Genomic DNA, 18,730 nt, shown 5'->3' with positions numbered 1-18,730 from the left:
GTATATTACTGAAAATCCAAGAAGCTAAGAAAAGGGTAGTTAAAAAGAAATCAGAATTGACAAAGGTGACATAAAAACTGGAGAATATTAAGAATGATTGACGTCATTACTTTAAATAAGATAAGCAAACAGTGCAAAAGCATGGCAGAAATATTCAAGAAAAAGGCAATCAGAAACCTGTAATGGATAGTCAGCTAGGGTAGATGACTATCCATTAAATGCTTAAATGTTATTATTACTATTATATTTATATGATAGTAATAATACAAGGGAGTCAGTGACTCACAGAAAGAGGCCGTGTCACCTGCACCATCGTACCTTTTCTTGAATTCATTTATATTACCTGAAACTCACAGCCTCTAAAGGCAATCCATTCCAATCATGTACCACTCCATGAGAGAAAAATCCATCTCTCACTGTCTTCTTGACTGCATTCATTTTCAATTTCCATGGACACCTCTGTAGAATCTCTCATGATAAATCACTTATCATGTTCATTTTGACATGTTTTTCTAAACAGATTGAACTTCAAGAAATGTCAATTTTGTCTGTAATAATCTTGTATTTGTAATAACTTAACCATGGGCCTTTGTTAAAATAATGTGGTGCACGATGTCATTATGTAATGCTGTTAACCCATGTCCATATATGGCAATTTCAAAAGATGTGCAAAGTATGATGTCATCATGTTCGGATGTCAAAACATGACTATATATGGAAGTTTCAAGATGCGTACAGTGGAAGTCCAGGCCTTTATAATGCTGAGAAGGACTTTGTCTTAGGTTTCTCAATTTCCCGCTGTCATGTGAAGTCCGTAGTCAGTAATCGAAAGAGAAGCATTGTGGGTCTTGGGTTTCTCAATCTTCTCTTTCCTGGGTCCACTGCCATGTGTGGTCCATTGTTGGCAATCGAAAGAGGAGCGTCGCAGGTCTTAGGATTCTCAATCTTCACTTACCTGGGTCTGCTGCCATGGGAAGTATAGTGTCAATAATTTTGATGTCTCGCTAGGAAAGAGTTGCACATTGCCGCCATAAGGGTCCTTAAAGGCATAGAATAATCAACGACTTAGACAAAGAAGAAACTTGGCAGGAGATTAAGAATGAGCAAGCAGAAACAAAGAGAACAAAGGGGGCTTTTTTATGTGGACAAAAGATTTATGTAAAAGACAGTGCTGAACGAGAATTGTAAGTACTTATATATGTGATATTTCCAAGCAAGAAAGTACATCAAGTGAATCTGTGTACTGGTAGAATAAGATTGTGGAAGTAATATCGAAATAAGTCCACTCTAGGTGTGTCTTAATCTCAACTGTATATAGGTAATTATTGTAAGAGCATTGTAGGTCTCTTACAACAGTAGATAATGTAAATTAATATTGATTTAAGCTTACTCAAGTATGCATTATTTTCAATTTGTGTAAGTATGACTAGAAGGATATTCTAAATTGTGATTTAACTTTAAGGGAAGGAACACAGAACTAAGCCTGAATCAGGAAAAATTGAAATGGACAAAGATTTGTAATGCAATTGTGTGTACACACACACACACACACACACACACACATATACAACCCCCCCCATCCAAAAAGAAACCGAACTTTTCAGAAATAGAAGAAACTGGTGGAGCCACCTGTTGTATCATTTTGTTGTCGAAAGCAGCAACCTTAATTAGTGCTGTGTCAACTGTTTGTTTCATTAATTCTTCTAATGAAACAAATGACATGTTTCATTAGAAGCCGAGTTATAGTGCCAAGAGTGACAGTGCGTTTCGACGAACGGTTGGAAAATGAGTTTCAAACAGAGAGCTGCAATTGACTTTTGTGTTAAACTTGGTAAAAGTTTTACCAAAACGCATCAAATGCTTCAAAAAGCATACTGTGATAAATGCTTATCCCGTACTCAAGTTTATGAGTGGTTTAAGCGATTTCAAAGTGATCATGAGACGCTTGAGGACGACAGAAAGCAGGGCTGTCCAAAAACTGGACTGAGCGAAGTTAATATATAAAAGTGCATGATATCATCAAAGAAAATCTGAAATCGTCCATGAGATTGATTGAAGATCAATTGGGGATTCCAACTGATATAATTCCTGTGCATAACATTCTGACCAAGAGTTTGGGCCTTCATAAATTGAATTCACGATTTTTTCCAGCAAGTTGATTGAATACCAAAAAATGTATTGAATTGAACACTGCAAGGACCTCATTAAAATTGATCATAAGGATTCAAACTTCCTTGAAACGTTACTGGTGACAAAACATGGTGTTTTGAGTATGAGCCCAAAACAAAGCGCCAGAGTGTTAGTGGAGACAACCAGAAGAGGGGCATCTGAAAAAAAAAAAAAGTCACACTTGGAGAAGTCAAAAGCAAAGACAATGTTGATTTGTTTCTATGATTCCAATATGTTTCTATAATTCCACAAAGAATTTGTTCCACCTTGCCAAACAGTCAATGGTGAGTTTTAGCTCGAAGTTTGAAGTGATTGATAGCGAGAATTTGTTGCATATGGCATGAATATCGTGATGCAGGCAGCTGGTCACTTTTGCACAATAATGCACCACCTCACTGTTCAAACATTGTAAGACAGTTTTGTGTTTTGGATCACTCGCCGTATTCACCTGATTTAGCACCCTGTGACTTCTTTCTCTTCCCTGACTTCATTTGCCAATGAAAGGAAGTGATACGACACCATCGAAAACGTTCAAGCAGCAGTTACCACGCCTCTCAACAGTATCCCAAAAACCGATATAAAAAAACTCATTTAACGAATTAATTGACCATGACAAACACTGTATCGAAGCTGAAGGACAGTATATCGATTGAAATAAATTATTTGAATAATTATAATTGGCTGCGTTTTATTTTCTATCAAAAGTTCGGTTAATTTTGGACAGAGAGCGTGTACAGGAAAGTACAGGAAGATGGTTTAATGTTAAATCTGGTGTGAGACAAGGATGTACATTATCTCCTCTGTTATTCATTATCTATATGGATCACATTATGAAGGAAAGTGGTATTAAACCTGATATCAAAATTGGAGATGTTAATGTCAGCTCTTTGCTTTATGCGGATGATGTTATACTTTTAAATAAATCCGCTACAATTCTGCAAGATTCTCTGACTATTCAATTGCTGTTGTAATAGATATGGTATGAAGGTCAGCAATAAAAAGACAAAGGCAATGAAATTAGGCAGAATCATTGAAAATGTCAACTGTGTTGTGAATGGAGAACCTGTGGAACAAGTAAAACATTTCAGCTACTTAGGCACGATTTTTACTGAAGATGGTAAATTAAATATAGAAATAGACAACAGAATCAGCAAAGCTGGTATGGTGAGAAGTCAATTGAATAAATTCATATGGAATAAGAGAGAAATTAGTCGGAACACTAAATTAGCTGTATGCAAGACAGTGTTCAAACCAGTTTTAACTTATGGATCTGAGAGCTGGGTCAGAAGTAAAACACTTGACCAAAGACTAGAGACCGCAGATATGAGAGTCTTGAGAAAGATTAGAGGCGTGAACAGATGGCATCAATGGCAATATCATATTAAAAATGAGGATATTAGGAAAGAACTTGACGTTGTCAGCATCCAGGAATGCGTTAGCAGAGCTAATCTCAGGTGTGGTATGGCCACTTAAATAGAATGGGAGAGGAAAGATTAGCAAAACAAGTGTTCTCTGCCAGGTTGGCAGGAAAACGACCCAGAGGAAGACCAAGATATAGGTGGATTGATACGGTACAAAGTGCCTTAGACGATAGAAATATAAGATCTGATAATGTTGGAGTCTTGACAAGTAACAGACTGATTTGGAGGAAAATTGTAGATAGGAAGTTAGTAATGATGTAATTTTTTCATGTAGTACTGTCATATCCTGTACACCACTTGAGGTTACATGGCAGGAATTTGATGATGATGATGATGTGTGTGTGTGTGTGTGTGTGTGTGTGCGCGTGTGTGTGTGTTAATGTGGATCAGACTGTGTAAATATTCCTTTTCAATTGAATTAAATGATTTGTGAACAACATATTGGACTGATTCTGTCAATGCACTATGCACAATTCTGAGAATTTTGAACCGGCATAAAATAAAGTTTAAGTGATCAATAATTAAACCATGACTAATTAAAGAAAGATTAACATAAGCAGGGAATGCTAACAATTTATCTTTAGCTTAAAATCTTATAATATCGCACTCAGTACATAGTCTAACTGGCGCAGTCGTAAAACAAATAAATTTCTTAGACTATAGAGCATGAGAACATAGGATCTAGTAGAAATAAATAAATGCCGGCAGTCGATAGTTGAAGCAGTTGACCATTCACGACGTTTTAAGTAAAGAACAACAAAGACAAAGCAGGGTTGAAAAATACGTAGTTGAAATACACAATGTTTGACACCTCTCCTCATCCTCCATAAAATGAAAAAGTCCATTTACTGGTATCCTGTATGATTCTTTCAGAAGTTTATAAGTCTCAATCATATCATTCCTCTTTCTCGTGTTTGCTGGTGTCTGCCACCAACAAATTTTCACTCTGTCTTCAGCTTCATCATGGAAACCAGGAGACTAGATCTGCACACAATAGTCCAAGTGAAGTTGTATGGAGTCTTTGTAAAGAGACAAAATAACCACCATAACAAGGTTTGTTTCAGCATTGCAGCAAACTTTACTATATGGCCCTTGAACTTCAAATCTACTAAAACTCCAAGATGCCTAGCTTGATCAGTTTCTTCTATCATAATCCCCTCAATATAATATGACACTGGATGCCTCATTACACCATATCACATAACTTTACATATACAATCATTGAAATGATATCCAATTTCATATGTCCACAATTCCAGCCTATTCAAATCACCCATATTCTTGATTATTTTGCCTATCTTGGCATCATCGGTAAACAGATGTACAAAACCCATCAAATCCTTCCCAACGTCATTAATGTAAAGACTGAATAACAATGGATCAAGAACTGATCATAGTGGTACACCACTGCTTATTTATTTATTATTTTTTTATTATTATTATTAATCTTTGTACTGGTATGGGCAGTACTACCCTTACATCGTGTCCAGACATTTCGTCCAGACTTGATATAGGCCTAAGCCTTTACAAGTGTTTTACCTTATGCCTGTTCTAGTTATCATTATAGTCATTCTCTGGTGGCAACGCCATGCCACCAGTCTGCCCTGTAGGACCCTCAAGGAAAGAACTTTTATATCCTTCTGCATAAGCCCATGCTCTTTTAAGTCCTTATAACTATCTGCACTCCATACGCCATGTAAAGAGATGGTGGCGCTGATAAACCTCGGAGTTGCCCCATGCTCCTCCCATATCTTACCAACTAGATCTTGGTTATTTTTATAATAATTTACTTTATTATTATGGCTACAGGGAGCCCTGTTCCCACCCACCTGGGCGTCAACTACCCAAACGTCACCATCTCTTTTAATCACCAAGTCTGGCTTACGCAAATCCACGGAGGTCCTATAATGTGGTTCCACCACAGTCTCCCAACCTTTGTTCTTAAAGCGGTTGTTCAGAATGGAGACCACGGCATCATGCCTCCTCACGCGGACCCCATGGGTGTGGAAGCAACACTGGGCTATATGAGACAATGTCTCGCTGTAGTGGCAGCCAGCCCTACAGTTGGAGTCGTCACTACCCCATCGAGCTGTGCGGGCTCGAGTAGGCAGGGCATTGATCCTTGTCCTGATAAGGTCAATATACTCAAACCCAGGGAGGAGTCTGGTGGCAATGCCATGCCACCAGTCTGCTCTGTAGGGCCCTCAAGGAAAGAACTTTTATATCCTTCTGCATCCCTTACCAAATCATGCTGGGGAGGCACCAGATATGACTCTTTTAAAGGAGCACCATCTACAGAACAGTGCAACAGAGATGCCCATCTCTTGTGTTCTGCGAGTGCTGACTTGATTAAAGTACCTTGATAATGGGACCAGCCTTTAGCCTGCCTAAAGTCTTCTTGTATTAATGGGCTATAGAAAGCCTCTCTGCAGATGGGGGAAGAAGATAGTTCTAACTGCGAGATTCTTGACAACCGCAGGTGTGGGATCAGCCATCTAAGTGATGGAACCCCAAGCACACCATCCTTCACCCTCGCATGGAAATATGCAGTCGGAGCTATGATCTCACGGCTGAACGGATAGCCCTGTCCATTCAGGACAGTACGATATATATGTCCTACCAAGCGCCAACTTGTGGTAAAAGCGAGATAGGAGATAGTAGGAAAGGAGAAAGTCTTTGCTGGGGTTTGAGAGGAACTTTCCTCAAAGAAGCGATCCCAGCTTCTAGAATAGAAGGGACAGAAGACCATCCCATTGGGGTGAACATGGTACAGAGGTATACCCACTCTTCCAGGATGGTCAAAGCACGCAACAGCCTCCCGTGCAGGGAAAACTCTATAGTCTAGACCTTAAGCTTCTTGTCACGACCAGAGGGAACAAGAGCTAAAGAGCAGAACTTCTCTACATTAATAGAAAGGCCTCGAATAGAGAAGAAGTCAACTGCCCAGTCAAGGAGTTCCTGCAAGCCTATCTTAGTAGAGGCTACGAGAAAATAAGTTTGTCTGCAAAGGCATTAAAGGAAGAAGCGCCTAAAGAGTAGCCTATATGGCTAGAAAGAGAATGAAGAAACTCATCTATGACACAGTTAAAAAAAGGGGAGATAGAGGATCACCCTGAAGAACATCCCGCACTGCGGGAATAGAAGTTGCACGGGACCCTGTAGTGATAGTGATGGAGCTACCCAAGTATAGCTCCATAACATAGGAAAGAAAAGGTTCCGGACATCCAGCAATAGACAGTGCTCGAAGGAGAGCAAGAAGGGAGATGCTATCAAAGGCTTTTTGGAGGTCCAGCAATGCCATATATAGAGGCTTAAGGTGGCGTCGGGAATCAGAGAGATATATATTCTCAGCACAGCCGCCCGAAGGGACAAAAGCTCTCTGTCTATAATCATGCTGTATATGTTGTTGAAGTCGTTTAACTAATATTTTATGATAGAGTCTAAGTAACACAGGGGAGATGGTAATAGATCTAAAGTCTGATGCACAGCTTGAGATTTCTTTCTTCGGAATGAAGATAGTTCTTGAAGCACGTAAGTATGGTGGTATTACTTTACTGGAAAGGAGAATGTCCACTAAGTCTTGAAGAATCTTCAATGGCACCTTCCGAAGCCTAGACGCAGGAAAGCCATTAGGTCCGGAGGCAGAGAAATTGGATGGAAGAGGCTGCTTTAATCTCCTGAATGGAGACAGGCTGGTATATTTGAAGGGCAGGAATGGACCTCAATATCGTAGGTTGGTCATTATAATCAGGGAAGTGTGGAGGTGGATCAGAAAAGACTGTACTCCAGAATTTGACAAAATCATCATGTAAGTCTGCTAGAGGTGGAGGGAAAGCGCCGTCAAGGATGGTTTTGGCACACTGCCTTCTATTCTTTTTTATAGAGGGCCTGCATAGCTGCATAGGCCCTCTTCCTCTGCTTCCTATTTGACAAAGTCATTGTAGAATGAGATGTAGGCTGATGTTGACGAGGCATGAAGTGTTCAGAGAATTCAGCGTGGAGGTAGTCATTCAACTGATCTGTGATATCCATTCCCAGAAGGTGAGTCTGGAGGGCAGGAATGTCAGTCTGAGAATCAAGGCCTCTTCTTCAACAGCAGGATGGTGGCTGGAAGATGGAGAGTCAGAGACAGGAGATACGGAGATATTACCTGTCCCTACCTGTGGCGGATGGCCTGCCAATTCTTGAAGTAAGGCTTTGTAACTGGCTTTCCGTCTATGACACTTGATGGCATCCAAGGATCTTAATGGGAACACCTTAAATAAAGCTTCATTGATTTTCTTTATCCCTCGAGCCATCAACTCGATCTTATGAGTGGTAAGGATCTTTTCTTCTTCGGCAGTCCAATGTGCTTTGACTTGCCCGAAACATCCAGCCGAAGCATTGGCTTCGGCTGGATGTTTCGAGGTGTGATGCACGCCAAGGCCAACTGCGGTAGAGAATGCACGATCGCAGACCTGACAATCATGCAAGCTCACATTTCCCATATACCACTTTTTAATATTTTTCAGTCAACCATCCCCTTATCTGAACTAGTAATTTCTTATCTAACCTCCATACTCTTTAATTTATGAAACAGCCTTCCACGCTGAATTCTGTCAAAAGCTTTAGCAAAGTCTAAAAGTATCATGGTATATCCATTCCTCTGGTCTAACTCAAATGTGACCTCATTATAAAATGTATCAAACAGGACCTTCCTATAGTAAACTCATGATGTTCACTGCAAATTGTAGATCCTTTGTCAACCCATTTCTGTATGTGATTTCTTATCAACTTTTCCAAAATCTTCACTGCCACTCCAGAGATACTGATAAGTCAACAGTTAAACACATCAGTCTGTGCACCACCATTGTGCTAACACTCAAATTATATAGCCAGGTCAAAGGAACAGCCAGTTCAGCTGAACACTCTTTTAGCATCTGTACTGTAACTTGCCTATCAACTCCTACTGCTAAATTCTTACTCAATTTGTCCAATAGCTGTAGTATCTTCTCCTCCTCATATGCATGAGTTTATTTATTAAAGATGTAGCAGTGACTCAATGTTGCATACACCAGGCTGATATCTTTTAGTAGAATGGGGGCTCATTAGTTGAACAATTTCTTCTACATTTGTCACTTGCTTGCAATTTGTATTCAGTAGAGTTATTCTTTCATACGCATTCTTTTATTTGCTGCATTAACTTGAAGAGTGTTTCTTTCCATGCAATAGTTATAGCTCTTTTGGTATTCCTTGTAATTTCCATAACTGACATCGTTCTTATACATATGTTGTTCCTTCCACATAATCTTTTCCTTAAGCATATCTTGCTTCGTATGATTGCACACATCCATTTCTCTCCGAGGGACACATTCCAAATACATTATTTAATCATTTTTTAAATGCTTCCTATGTACTGTCAATATCCTTTGTATCTAGCAACTGATGCTATTGAGATAGAACCTAGCATACTCTTCATTTGGTCATAATTTACTCCTTTGTAGTTCAACATGTAACCTTTTCTAAATGGAACATCCATAAATTTAGTCACATTCTAAGTCACATGATCATTGTCACCAATTGCAAGTAGACAGTCATATCTTTATCAAATGACTGTCTAGAGAATTTCTACATTTACTTATTAAATGAAACTTCATCTGATGCTATAATCAGATCTTACACTCTATGACCTTGAGTTCCTTCCATCATATGGTACTTGAGAAAGTAGTCTAACATCAGCTCACATTAATTCAGTTTCATTCTTCTCATGAGATTTCACTACTAGCCAGTCAATTTTTGAATAATTAAAGTCATCCATGATGATGACTCATTTCACACCTATCATGTTTATGTCATGATGCATTTTATCATCTTAAAACCAATTTTATCATCTTAAAATCAAATACAACAGGGTATCAACACCCCACCATTGTATTGGATTTTATCCAACTCCACCTCACACCATACAGATTCAAACTTTCTGCAACATGGACAATTGTTGCTAGTATTATAGTACATCTATCTGCCCTCACTAGACTCAAATCATCCAATATTATTAGCAACACACCATCTCCTCTCTTTTCCTGTATCCTCAACACTTGATACCTATAAGTATATCTACCTCCGATAACCTTGCCTTACTAATACTTACAATATGAGGCCTCAGTGTATTCACCAAAGCAACAAACGCTATCCAATTTGTTTCTGATACTCCTGACATTTGTACACTGACATTATGTTACCTTCATGCTTTTTTGTATACTCACTTCTGCAGTCTGCAAGACTCAGCTGGAAAACTTGCAGATTTCTATTCTTATCTAATGCCTTACTTATACAGACATGCTTGCACATGCTTAATAAGTTTGAATAAGGATTGCACATTCCTATTATTAACAGTGTACATAACATGATCACTGTTAGGCACAGATTCTTACTATTTCTCCCATCATAAATCTTCTCCTCCTCCTTATACGTATATTAGGCCTTAGTTGCCCGTTATGTTCATATTAGGCATGTCTATTATGATTCAAAACTGCGAATGCCTCAAGGATAAGGTGATTAGCCCTATGCCTCCCGGTGTTCATGAGGCCCGGTTTGCCTGTTCCGGGGGATGAAAAACCTGAGTTTCTGGGTGAAAAAAAATCCCTACCTTTGTATAAGACCGGCTAACTCACCTTTAGTCGAAAAAAGATCAGATAAAGATCTAACCCAAGACTCACTCCACACATCCAAAAACTTGCATACTTACCTTCTACACATTGGATTGTTTGCCATTGTAGTTCTTCCTCTTAATTCATTTTTATCATATCTAGGTAATGTTTACTAATGATTTCCACCTTCTCATCCTTCACTCTCACTTCTTCTGACAATCTTTTCATATCCTCTCTCATACAGAACTTATTGTTTGCTAAAATCATTTGTCCATACTAGAATTACTCTCTTTTACATTTTATGTTTTTTCACTTGCATTTATTATATTCTTGATTTTTACTTTGTGAAAAACTCAAAGTGACAACCCAGTCATCAGTGGCAAGTTTTATGAAGGAATCACCATACAAAATAATATACCTTTTTTGATAAGCTTTTTATTTTCCATGATTGCCTCTAACTTCCTGAGTTAGAGACAATCATGGAGTTACTTTTCCTAGCTGGTCAATCAATACCTTCTTCAAAATGTACCACTGGGAGTCCAATGTTGATTCTTGTTTTTAAGAGTCAAATCAGCTCTGACAGTTTCTCCACTTGATTCTTTTTAAAACTTTCTTATCCATTTTTTCGTGACCTTGATATGATATTCAGTTTCATCCTGCTCACAATTAAATGGTGATCACTTCCTATTTCAAATACCTTGTATACCCTTATGTCCTGAACCAGCATGCCAACATTGCTCACAACAGTAACAATCAAAATTTTCCTTTTTCTTGCATCTTCTCTCAGTGTGAATTCGGGTGTCTATTTATGCTGGAATATTAGTAATGTATCATTAATGACTAGCCAATGCCCTATACAGAAATCCAGCAAGTGCATATCACTATTATTAGTTTTGCTCTTTTTTTCCAAATTTTGCCAAAACATTTTGGTATTCCTAGTACAGTGGCACCTTGGATTGTGAGTAACTTGGCCTGCGAGTGTTTCGCAAAACGAGCAAAAATGTTTAATAAATTTTAACTTGATAAACGAGCGACGTCTTGCAATACGAGTACTGTATTACTTATAGGCTTTGTCTGCCGAGCGGCACGTGAACACAAGCTGCTCGGGATTGCGGGTAATCGTCTTGCATGCATAGTCTCAGTTGGCATACCTCATTCGTATAGTCAACATTCGTGCTAGCATTGTGACCATGTGTGTGTGTGCGTAAAGCATTTTTTTATTTTGTGTCCAAATGTAGTGACTGTTCTTTATTAAATGTACTACAACAATGGCCCCAATGAAGAAAAGAGTTGAAAAGGAAGGTGGTAAGAAGGAGATGATTACGGTGGAAGTTAAGAAGGAAATCATCAAAAGCACAAACAAGGTATGCAAGTGGCCGCCATCACAAGATTTTATAAGAAGTCTAGGGAGGTATGTAAAATGTGGGAAACAGTGCAAAATTTTGTAGAAAAACACCACCTGAGTAAGGCTGTGGCAGTGTGAGCGATGAATCTGTTTAACGAAAATGCAAGGTCATATTTCCATGAAATCCTCAAAAGGAGGCAAAAGCAAGTGTCATTGGATAGGTTCCTTGTTAAAGTCGCACAAAAAAGAAAAAGAGTCAACAGATAGCAGTGACTCCATTAGTGACAATGAAAGTCGTCCTACCCAATACAATTACTGTAATATGTAATTGTAATGTAATTAATAAATTCGATTACTTTATGCATTTTGTATTAATCATTTTTATATGAATATTTTTGAGTTTTGGAACGAATCATCTGAGTTTCTATTATTTCTTATGGGGAAATTCGCTTTGATATACCAGTGCTTTGGATTACGAGCATGTTTCTGGAACGAATTACGCTCGCAAACCAAGGTACCACTGTATTTAATTTCTACTCTGCTGTTTAGATCTCCAACAAGGACCATTTCCTCTTCTCTGTCAGCTGCCTTCCTCTAATGCATCAAAAAATTCCTCCACTACTTCCTTTGTAGAATCTATAATCTTTTGTTTAACCAAAGGCATAAATAATGCTTATTGCCTGATTCCTCAATTTTATATTTGCTCACAACACTCCGCTAGAAATTGCCAGCATTTCAAGAAGATTATCTTTGCATCTAGTTTGAGAAATATGTCTATGCTTTTCTTTCCCGATCACTCTGGCCTGATACAACATCATTTTATTTAGAATTCTTTAGAGAACCTTCATCTTTCTTTTTGTCTTTTGCTGTTTCAGTAACACTTTTTTAATAACTTCATTTTTAATATGATTTTGTTATACTCATTTGTATAGCTGTACGTGTCATTTAAATAGCACCTTAATTTTTCTAAAAACTTATCTGTTGTGTCGCCTCCAGTCTTTATTGCACTGTTCTATTGTAACCCAGCTCCCAGATACCAAGTTAAAATTACTTCCAACACAGTTTTATATATTTCTTGCTTAGTATTTCAGCAAATTTCTTTGTATTCTATATAAATTTATTCAGCTAGCTCCTCACTATACCATAGATGGGTATTACTTGGTTTAAAGGAAGAGGGCAGAATAATTCCTGTGCATAAAGGAATTATTTTATTCAAGCATGGTGGTAAAAGTACTGGGCAAATTGATCAAAAAAATGAATTCACGAATGGGTGGATAAAAATACCATACTATATGAGGGGGCAACATGGCTTTGTGAAGGGTCGATCATACCTTAGTAATTTACTAACTTTTTATAATACAGTAACGGCTGAGATGGATAAAGGAAATGGCTACATGATAATTTTGCTGGATTTGCAAAGGCATTTGACAGAATACTGCATGGAACTCTGTTACACAAATGAGAACAAATGGAGATGGATAAGACATTGGTTAAGTAGAATAAGTGGGTGGGTGGCTGCTGGGCAGATATCAAAAAGTGTTATATGGAGGAGCAACATGGCAAAAACAGGTAACTAGTGACGTGCCTTGCGGCACGCCACTAGTTACCTGTTTGATATAGGAAATAACCTGAAAGGAAATGATGTGAAATTAACAGTTAATCAAGGTAATGTGGAGAGCTTGAAGGATGATTTAAATAGGTTGTCAGCAGTGCTTTTTTTCTGGAAAAAAAGGTGCCAGTACTAACCATGAAGATGTTATTACAGCAACTTCCACACTTTTAACATATCCTCCGATATACCCTCCTCGTCTCTAGATCGCTTCTTGCTTTTGGTATCAACTGCAGAATGACAACCTCAGAGCAGCCATGAGTCCACATATTTGCTAGGGCTGAACTGAGTGAGAGGAGGTCCTGCTATCATGATGAACATCAGTGCAGAAGTTGTCTGTACAAGCAGAGATAATCTAGATGGAGTTACTGTAAGATATTGCAATTGTGCCTAAAGTGTGCTTTAGAGAAAGTAGTATGTCTGGGACTTTATTTTCTTGAAGATATTCATGGAAACCACTCTGGAAAACTTCATGGAAAAACTGCTTCTCTTTCATTTAAGCGAAATCTGCGTGCTAACTTTTTAATTTCAGCTTCACTAAATGTCAGATGCATACCAGGATTTTCTGGCCAATACTTGGAATCTAAAATCTTAGCACATTCAGGCAAATCAGCATCATCTCCTTCAAGCAGATGCTTTACAGCTTCTTTCAGACTTTTATAGAAAGCAGATGAACTTATCAAGAACTGTTTTTCATTTTTGTGGAGCTCAATCCCTATGAACTTCATGTTCTTCTGACTTTGAAGAGAAATACTGCAGTACGGACCAGGTTTTCAATTCTTTCTTCAAAAAGTTGAACTGTATTCTTTATCTTCCTGTATGCATTGTACAAGTCAATATTTCTCTCTTGTAAATCTAGACTTAGTTCACTAAGCTCTTGGAAAGCATCACACACAAGACCCAAATCAAGAACAAACTTGCATGACATTATTTTTCTTACATTCCTGTAGTTCCCTAGTATTCTTAGGTGAAGCATGATAAGTCACAAACTTTGTCCATGAAACTGTTAAAGCGATTCACTTTTGCCTCATTGTTCACTGTGTCGCTAACAGACAATTCAAGGCGTTAGAAAAAAACACTAGGAAACTTCTCTTGCATTAGCCTCCTTACACCATTACGCACACCAAACAACATGGCTGCACCACCACAAGTTATAGACAATAAATGCTCCTTTAAGTAATCTTCAGACAATCCTAAACACTCAAATGACTAATTAAATAGTTTAGAATTCCTAGTAATTTAGAATTCCACGAACAATAACAATCAAAGTTGTGTTACTGACAGTTGTCGATTCATCAATAAGTAACGATATTTTGTTCTTGGAGTTCACTATATTGTCTATTAATGTTTTTCTCCTTTCATTTGCAATATGGCTCACAATGTTAATGCAAGTATTTGCAGAATGAAGACCATATCCCATGCCTAGGCCATTAAGTTCCTGTAAATTTATTTAGTCTTCAAAGCTGTTAAATGACTGATTTCTCCTCGCAACTTTGTAAGCGGTTCGAAACACTTTTCCTGTTACGTCTTTATTATGAGACAAAGTATTTAGGAAAACTTTCTCTAATGTTTAGTTTTTTTGCTTTGGATTTTATTTTTTGGCATGCTTTGTGCACCCCACTCGCCTTATGATCGTAAATCTTTTTTCTTAATGACATTAACTGTTGTTTGCGAGATTCTCCAAAATGACTGATTTTACCATTTGCCCACTCCACTGAAATTTTCATTCCCATGTGTTTATCAATGGCAAGACTTCTGACATCACGACATACTTTACAGCCCAACATTTTATTCTTGACAAACAGCCATGCGTTTCTCTGGCAGAAGTCATTTTTCTGCAAAAGCGTCCAACATTTGTGCCAATCAGTATCAGAATTTGCTTCCTTTTGACCACGTGGATCTTCAGTTGGTTTTGTGATCCTCTTCACCAAGTGTATTTTCGGTGCTAATTTTCTGTTTTACAGGATCACAAGTAGATTCAACAATTTATGCTTCTTCAGCATTCCTTTTTTTACTCATTGGCATAAAGTAACTACTTATTTTCTCATTTTGAACAATGATGCACTGATTTAACTTAGATTAATTCAAAACTCACATGAACACCTGCCTGTTGCAGAGTGAATATAGAACTGATAAACTGACAGAAGCAATCGGATTTAAATCACAAATTTTTAAAGTTTAGAGCAGAGTTTAGAGCTTCCTGTTTCTGGTTACATACCAACCTATGAAACAGGAAAGCAGGGTACCAACTTATGAGTAATCAAAACTGAAAATTCTACCAAAATATTTATAATACATTTTGCTGTCAATAAATCACAAATTTTTAAAAATTTAAGGAAAAAAGTTGCTGGTACTGCATACCGTTGCGTACAGCCAGAAAAAAAAGCACTGGCTGTCAGTATAGGCAAAAGATAATGTGTATCAGTTTAATGTGGAGAAATGTAAAGTTATGCATTTTGGGATAAACAGATTACAAGATGTGTATCACATTGATGGCACTGTACTCCAGAAAATATATGAAGCTAGAGATTTAGGGGTGGTGGTGGTAGACAGAGTTAAAGTTTAGAGCAGAGGATGGTTGCTAAAATAGCTCATAAGATTATTTAACTATTGAAGAACACACTAACACAGGGGTCACCAAACTTCTTTGACCGTCGACCCCTTCAAGAGTTTCTTGACTTTTTATCGACCCCCTCTATTTTACTATTACGTAATTATAATAGGACAAGCAAAAAAGACGCTTATGTGAGTTTTTAGATTGTTTATTTTATAGTTCAGTGTTTCTTGTATGTATAATATAGTATATATATTATTATATTGGCTTAACGTCAAAGGGATACGTTTTTGTTTTTGATGTCCTTCTTAACATTACATATTTGATAGGAGGGATAAATAATATGTAAAATATAAAATTTAATTTAGATAAAATAACAATAATACAATCTTCCTTATATATATGAAAATAATACTTAAATAAAAGAACCAATGGGCTTCACTTCGGTGATGTAACATTATTTAAATGAAGGGGACATTAAATCCCAGATTCGGCATGAAACTCTTTGATTCTGATCTTTGAGTTTCTTATTTGGCTTTGAAATAATGTGGGATTTAATATCACCTTCATTTAAATAATGAAAATAAGACTTTTATTAACTTAGTATACAATTTACTAACGTTGTCAATCTGAAGGGTGTGCTTCGTGACTCTTGACAAGATTAGAAATGTTGAGTTCAAAATTAGTAAGTTTCAGCCTTAAATCGCCACGGAATTCTATATCTTTGTTATTTCTTTGTTTTGTTAAAATGGAATTAACATGACTGAAACTAGCTTCAACCATGTACGCGCCGACCGGACGGGAACCACCGACATCCGTTTATTGGTAATTATATCATTTTGGCCTACTTGATTGGCCTCCGTAACTATTTTCATGACCTTGCTCCATCTTACAAGACCTACTCATGTCACTGTTCCCACAATTCACTCTTAATTGCGTTGTCATTCAGGATGGAGGTAATCCAAGTTAACCGAATTAAATATTACCCATACAATGATGTCTTATATTTTTCTATCAACCCCTGAGCCGAAATCAATCCCTAACAATGTTATATAGACCACTTTGGCGACCACTGCACTAAAAAGTAGAGATAAGAAAGTTGTTATTCCACTTTATAAGGCTTTTATATGCCCACATCTGGATTACTGCACTCAAGTCTAGTCTCCTGTGTTTGTTGGGGATGAGGAAGTGGTCGAGAAGATTCAGAAGCAAACAAACAAGATGGTGAGTGGGCTGTGGAATGTTCCCTATGAGGATAGATTGAGAATATGTGGACTGCAGAATTTGATTGATAGGAGAAAAAGAGGGAATATGATAGAAACATTTAAGTTGCTTAAAGGGTTTTATAGAATTGATGCAGGGGAAATGTTTCAGCACTTGGCTAGAAGGGCCAGAACAAAGGGGTCATCACTGGAAGTTGAATAAAGATTATTCAGGACTAGATTTTTTTTTTTGCCTGGAAAGTGGTGAATGAGTGGAATGGGTTGCCAGAATCAGTTGTGAGTGCATGTTAATGGGTTCAAGCACTTCAAGGAGGAGAGGTATGATAGATTGTGTGGATAGTTTGAGTCTCCCGCAATGAGTCTTTGGACTCTGAGAAGGTGCCCATATAATAATAGTAATAAAAATTATAATTACTAAAGCTCCATGCTAATCATTTGGAATTGGACGATCTTAGGCATTCTAAATTCTTGCAGTTCAATTATTGAAAATTTATACTTTCATAGTGGTTAAGTTTATGGAATTGGTTCCATAGTCTGAACTGAAACGACTCAAATGCAACTATCTCGCTACATCCACCTGACTTTGGATGGTCTTACTATGGCTTGAATTCATTGGTTAAATGGTGTCTTGCAGCCATATCCTAGGATATGGCTGCAAATAGCTGTGGTATATGCAAATAGCTCATTTGCATATACCACAACAGTGCAGCTAATTTGTATATAATAACTAGACTCAGCATCACTTTTTCCATAACATACATGACTTTCATATGTTTTTTTTTTCCCCTTTTCCTCATGAGTTCCTACAAGTTTTCTCGTTGTTCCTTAATTTATGGAAACCAGCATGTGTGTGACTACTGATCTTGGCAGGATGCCTGAAGAACTTAAAACAACAACAACAAAAAAAAAATTATGAGGTACTCATCGATGAGAGATTGGTCAACCTATGGTACACTAATACTGTGGATGGGCAAGAAGGAAATTTTACATTTACCTTGAGGAGCCTTGGACTCCATTCCTTGGAAAATATAAGATGGCAGACTGTTCCAGAGGGCAGCAATGCAAGGAATGAGCAAAGCAGAGGAGAAATTTGCTCTGTAAGTTTGGAGATGCACTGTGAGGGAGCATTCATTAGCTGATGCACACATTTGAATGAATTTGATAGAGTGTGTGGGTATTATTAATGCTAATTCTGATGAACAGTGACTGTAGAAGTATTTTTAGAAGATGCAAACAGCTGAAAATGATCCTTCTCTCACTGTATTAGTGAGAAGGAGGTCATTAATCTGCTGCTTGCCTCCCTAAAGATACTGTACAAAGTTCAGTATTTTTAGGGAGTTCTTAGGGGAAACCACTACAGATATGAGAGCAGTATTCAATGGGTGGATTGATTTGTGATTTGTATAAAGTTAGAAGCTGTTTAGAGTTAAAGTAAAACCTAATTTTTTGGAAGCAATATTTGTAATATGTTTGTTCCAAGAGAGAGATTTGAGCTTAGTGTTATCCCAAGAAAGATGGATCTCATTGTGCATAGGAATTTGAGTCTTATCAAAAGTAAGGCTGGAGAAGGGTTCTTTTTTTTATGAGAAAAGAAAAAGAAAGAGCTGTGCTTTGCTAGCACTGGAATTGACAAGATTATCCAAACCCCACTGATGAATGTTTTGTTAGATCAGTATTTAATGTGGTAGTGGTTAAGGCTCTGAAGATTATGGTAATTTGAACAACTTTAAAATTTCTTTGAAAGATTACTAAATGAAATAAGCAGTGACAGAACACTGGT

The 18,730-nt window shown here is 37.5% G+C and overlaps 1 protein-coding gene across 1 annotated transcript in view; it reads right to left on the bottom strand.

Annotated features, from left to right (window-relative positions):
- Shark (SH2 ankyrin repeat kinase) overlaps positions 1-18,730 on the bottom strand; it is a 266,529-nt gene that overhangs the window by 76,072 nt on the left and 171,727 nt on the right. The window lies entirely within an intron of this gene.

Source organism: Typopeltis vanoorti, chromosome 24 (genome assembly GCF_054136105.1).
Source record: "Typopeltis vanoorti isolate ZY-2024b chromosome 24, IOZ_Tvanoo_1.0, whole genome shotgun sequence".
NCBI lineage: Eukaryota > Metazoa > Arthropoda > Arachnida > Uropygi > Thelyphonidae > Typopeltis > Typopeltis vanoorti.
Note: the sequence above shows the minus strand (reverse complement) of the source record. Positions and strands in the feature narration are given on the sequence as shown.